Source organism: Musa acuminata, unplaced genomic scaffold (genome assembly GCF_036884655.1).
Source record: "Musa acuminata AAA Group cultivar baxijiao unplaced genomic scaffold, Cavendish_Baxijiao_AAA HiC_scaffold_71, whole genome shotgun sequence".
Lineage (NCBI taxonomy): Eukaryota > Viridiplantae > Streptophyta > Magnoliopsida > Zingiberales > Musaceae > Musa > Musa acuminata.
In genome coordinates this window covers 184,391-190,202 of record NW_027020352.1, presented here as the reverse complement: position 1 = coordinate 190,202, position 5,812 = coordinate 184,391, and the positions used below count along the sequence as shown (strand labels likewise).

Sequence of the window (5,812 nt, the reverse complement as noted above, 5' to 3'; positions counted from 1 at the left end):
CGGGGCCTGCTGCCTATTGTCTTCAAACAAAATGCTAACTGCATACATGAAACATAACAACTGTCAGATCAGCTTGTGCTACAAATGGGTTTTCTGGTTAGATGGACAAGTTTCGTAAGATTTACCTCGGATGTTGCAAGTAGAGGAACCCTGTATAGGCCAATGTCAGTTGTCTATGCTTTCCATGATAATGTTCTCCAAATGTAATCTTCTTTTATAGATTAACTTAAGCCAAAAGACAACGTGGTTCGAAGTGCTTTATGAATCGAGGTGCATGTGAATCAATTATATATGAGCTCTTGTATAAGTTGGAAATTTGCGATGTTGTATTATTTATTATAACCTTTAGAAATGTTAGTTTTTTTGCAGTTGTGTTAAACCCAGCTACAAAACCATGTGCTTGCTGTTAACCTTAGTGGGTTGCTTGCAAGTGCTGGGTAATAAGCTCTTGAAGAAAGATGGATATTCTTAAAGTACTTCATGGAATGTGAAAAAGGAAGAAAAAAAAGAAAGTCAAACCTTATATCCTTGTTGCTTTTTCGTTTTTCTACTTCCTTTGGTTTTAGACCTCGCACCGATAGTAATATAAAAATTAAAAACCTCGGCTTTGATTTCACGGATGTCTTTTGTCCTTTCCTAGGCACTGCAGTTTTGGTCATTTTAATTTGAGGAAAACAATTCTAAGACCATAGTGATGATGATATAGCAATGATGTGGAATCAGACAGGTAATGGGTTATGAAGATACAATCACATAAAATTGGGATTCTAAGTACTCCGCAAAGTCAGTATGTATTTGTGAGAAAAGGTCATCTAAGAAAGCAACCGTGCGCACAAACATACTTTTACTAGAAAAGCGTCATCTAAGAAAGCAACCGTGCGCACAAACATATTTTTACTAGAAAAGCTAGATAGTATCCAAAAGAGCCCAGCAATGATCAAAACTACATTCTGAAATGTAGATGTGAATCCATGCAAATCTTTTAGGTTCATTCGAATCAATCAATATTTATTACTAATTATTATTATTATTATTATTATTATTATTTTGTTAATCGTGATATTGAATTATATGTCCAGTTTTGTTTATCTTATTGGAGCTGCAATGCTCTTCAATGATTCTTCATATTTATGCATCCCATAGGCTCATCCGAATCAACCAAGTAATCGATCCGGTTGAACCAAGCCGAGGAGCCTCATCGAACCCGAATGTTTTCACAAATTCACATTCAGTTCACAATCACTGAGCTCAAACCCAAGCACGGCTCGATTAATTGTGTGGCCTGACGAATCCGTGCACAATCCGCTCATATCAGTACTCCAACCATCAGATGCCGACCTCACGGCTCAATTCCTATGATATAAAAGATCGTGCTGGCCGAGTCAAAACTCTGTGTCTCTGGAAGCCTCGGCACGGCGGAACCCTTGCGCTCGCTCGCTCGCTCGCTTTGAAGATTGCGACTTTATCGCGCAATCCTCGGCACGACGAAACCCTCGGCACGACGGTATCCGCATCTGGTCTTCCTTGCCCGTTGAGGTAAGTTTCCTTCTTCTAAACCCTAGCTAGTTTTCTGATACCTTTATCGCGCTTGAATTTTTTTTGTATTGTTTCTGTGAAGTGCGTTGGCCTTTGATTTGATGACAACTTGAGCTAGGGTTTTCGTTGTTTTCCATCATCTGATCAAAATCGCTCAATTAGGGAAGAAAGATCAAAATCGAAGACAAGAGGGAAGGAGAGATCAAGAAGGGTAAGAAAAAGATCGAACAAGAGGAGATCGCGAGGGGTTCTTGGAGGATGAGATGGCGTTGAAATTTCTGAACGAGAATGGATGGCACACCGGGAGCCTCCGGAACATCCTGTGCTTCAGGACTTTCTTGATAGGAACTGTCTGACTAGGCAATTAAAGATACTTTGATTAAATTTATTGTTGCCTCTACTCTCCACATTTGGAAAAAGTATTATTAAGTCTCCATATGCTTAAATATCTCATTCGGGATTGTGATATTTCTTTGATGCAACCTTTTATAAAGTTATTATTCAAGTCCATGACTATGACTGTATTCTGAAGCCCTGTTCAAGATGTAGAAAATTTGACGTTCAATTGATGCCTAACAACGACATCGTCATCACGCAATACGCCATATCTTTATACTCAATCATGATGATTCACAAAAAATAAAAATCATGATAAAAGTACATAATAATCCTAAAAATAGTGGATCTTGACAATGCCAATTGTAAGCGGGCCAAACCAAAAAAGATAGTGCACCCGTCAGCCCTCCCGTAGTCGAGAACCCTAACCATCCTTTTTTTTCTTCTTTCAGTCTTCTGTGTTTCTTTATAAAGAATATAGCTTGCAATTACCCTAACGTCCCCCATTGATATTTTATGCATATGAGTGACAGGGGAGCTAAACTTGAACCGTCTTTCTATGCTAACCTCTACACGATAATATATGTTGGACGGTGATCGACTATAATGTTTCATATCAATCGATTATAATTAATTATCAGATTTTATCTTCCCTATCGACTTGTTTTAATTAATTGTACGATATTATCTTAACGGTAAGTGATAATTTCGTTATTAAAAAAAATAATTTTTTTATAAAATAAAATAAAAAATCGAAAATGAGAGGAAATGAGTTAATGTCTATTTTCCACCGTTACCGAGACAAGGCATAACCCGAACCAAGCGATAGAATTTGGATCGAGATCAATTGATTTCAAGCCCGACTCGACGATGCCAATTGTAAGTGGGCCAAACAAATAAGGATAGTGCACCCGTCAGCCCTCCCGTAGTCGAGAACCCTAACCATCCTTTCTTTTCTTCTTTCGGTCTTCTGTGTTTCTTTATAAAGAATATACCTTGCAATTAACCTAACGTCCCCCATCGATATTTTATGCATATGGGTGACAGGGGAGCTAAGCTTGAACCGTCTTTCTATGCTAACCTCTACACGATAATATATGTTGAACGGTGATCGACTCTAATGTTTCATATCAATCGATCATAATTAATTATCAGATTTTATCTTCCCTAAAGACCTGTTTCAATTAATTGTACGATATTATCTTAATGGTAAGTGATAATTTCGTTATAATAAAAAATATTTTTTTATAAAACAAAATAAAAAACCGAAAAAGAGAGGAAATAAGTTAATGCCTATTTTCCACCGTTACCGAGACAGGGCATAAACCGAACCGAGCAATAGAATTTTGATCGAGATCAATTGATTTCAAGCCCGACTCGACGATGCCAATTGTAAGTGGGCCAAACCAAAAAGGATAGTGCACCCGTCAGCCCTCCCGTAGTCGAGAACCCTAACCATTCTTTCTTTTCTTCTTTCAGTCTTCTGTGTTTCTTTATTAAGAATATAGCGTGCAATTATCCTAACGTCCCCTATCGATATTTTATACATATGGGTGACAAGAGAGCTAAGCTTGAACCGTCTTTCTATGCTAACCTCTACACGATAATATATGTTGGACGGTGATCGACTCTAATGTTTCATATCAATCGATTATAATTAATTATCAGATTTTATCTTCCCCGTCGACTCGTTTCAATTAATTATACGATATTATCTTAATGGTAAGTGATAATTTCATTATCATAAAAAATATTTTTTTTATAAATCAAAATAAAAAACTGAAAAAGAGAGGAAAAGAGTTAATGTCTATTTTCCACCGTTACCGAGACTGGGCATAACCCGAACCGAGTATTAGAATTTGGATCGAGATCAATTGATTTTAAACCCGACTCGACGATGTAAATTGTAAGCGGGCCAAACCAAAAATGATAGTGCACCCGTCAGCCCTCCCGTAGTCGAGAACCATAACCATGCTTTCTTTTCTCCTTTCAGTCTTCTGTGTTTTTTTATAAAGAATATAGCTTACAATTACCTTAACGTCCCCCATTGATATTTTATGCATATGGGTGACAGGGGAGCTAAGTTTGAACCGTCTTTATATGCTAATCTCTACACGATAATATATGTTGGACGGTGATCGACTCTAATGTTTCACATTAATCGATTATAAATAATTATCTGATTTTATCTTTTCTATCGACTTGTTTCAATTAATTGTATGATATTATGTTAATGATAAGTGATAATTTCGTTATCATAAAAAATATTGTTTTATAAAATAAAATAAAAAACTAAAAAAATAGAGGAAAAGAGTTAATGTTTATTTTCCACCGTTACCGAGACTGGGTATAAAATCGAGCGATAGAATTTGGATCGAGAACTCTGATCATCCTTTCTTTGTTTTTTATGTTACTGGTTAAGCGGCGCCGAGCGAGCGTAGATCGCCCTGGCCGGACGCCTCCTGAGACCAGCCAAATTGAGTTGTCGATCTCTGACCTAGCGGACTCCTACGTTCTCCCCTCTTATCAAGATCCGGTACATGTTCTAGATCCCTCCTAAAAGTGATCTTCATGTGTCGATTCTTTCCGATTTGAACTCGTCGCTTTGTTTTCGGTATGGTCGCCGGCGATATAGTGTCGAGAATCGTTAATCGGGTTTCTCGGCACCTTCCATAGCCAGCAATACTGATCTTTCTCTCACAACCAATCTTACGGGTGCTGTTGATTCGTCTTCGCTCGCTCAGCGTCACCCAGCTCAGCATCACCCATGCCTCCGGTTGTGACATCCTTCGCTTATTTGCATCATCTTTTCTGTAAATTCTATTGTTATCCCCATCATCTGGCCTTACATCGATAGAGCACCAAGCATGGTCAGGTATCTGCTGGACTCAATGGCTGATACAGTTATATGCTTGGATGATCAAAAAAGCTCATCGACGATTCGGGTGACATGTCCACTCGATGGTTGATACAGTTACATGCTTGGATGATCAACAAAGCTCATTGATAATTATCAAATCCAACAGCTTTATGTTATCGACTAATTTATTATTTTTTCTCGAAGAAATTGGGTGATGCTAAGGGTAAATTCTTAATTTAAGATCAGTATGACATTCGATTGGGATTCGAGTGACATGTCCACTCGATGGTTGATACAGTTGTTACATGCTTGGATGATCAACAAAGCTCATCGATAATTACCAAATCCACCAACTGTCTTCCAGCACTTTGGCACTTTGGCACTGAACAGTTGTGCTTGATTGCACACTAAACCCATCTACCATGGTTGAAAAAATATTGTTTACTTCTTCAGTGAGATCTGAAATTGACATCTGTATTGCTGGAATGACTTCCTTTAGTTGATCAACAAGTCCCTGAATAGCAGGATAAGTTAATGTAAAGACACACACAAAATAAAAAACCAGAACACCGGGAGAAAAGGAAAAAAAAAATTCATGATTTTACACAAAAAGGAAATGCCCACAATGTGATTAGAACTATTGATATGTTTCCTAATCACAGTTGAGGCCTACACCACATACAAGAAAACGTGTCACATGGCCGAGAACCCAATATAGATGACATTGAAGGATTAATGTGAAGTTATGATTGAAAATATGGCAAAATACAGTTTTTTGAACAAAATTCAATTATGCTTTAAATAAATCCAACCAGATTGCTCACTTAAAATTCAGATAAGAACAAATCAATAATTATAAGAATCAAAATGCAAAAGGATTATCATAAAAGTAAAGGGATAAAGGTCTGAAATTTTACAGGGAGGACTAGCCCCTAAATGATTAGTGTTATCCCGGTATCACTAGACCTGTATGCTAACTAAATGTTGGCGATGTTCTGCAAGAGTTGCAGCTAGTGACTCCGCATGCCCACTGCTACTGCTGTCAGATGCACTACTAAGCAGTTCCGGGCCCTCCCCTTC

At 37.7% G+C, this 5,812-nt stretch overlaps 1 long non-coding RNA gene across 1 annotated transcript; it reads left to right on the top strand.

Annotated features, from left to right (window-relative positions):
• The first annotated feature begins 1,067 nt into the window (after positions 1–1,067).
• LOC135654652 (uncharacterized) lies at positions 1,068–1,989 on the top strand. Its single transcript, XR_010503124.1, has 2 exons — positions 1,068–1,536; positions 1,699–1,989. It is a non-coding gene; the product is annotated as an uncharacterized LOC135654652 (long non-coding RNA).
• Positions 1,990–5,812: the final 3,823 nt, after the last annotated feature.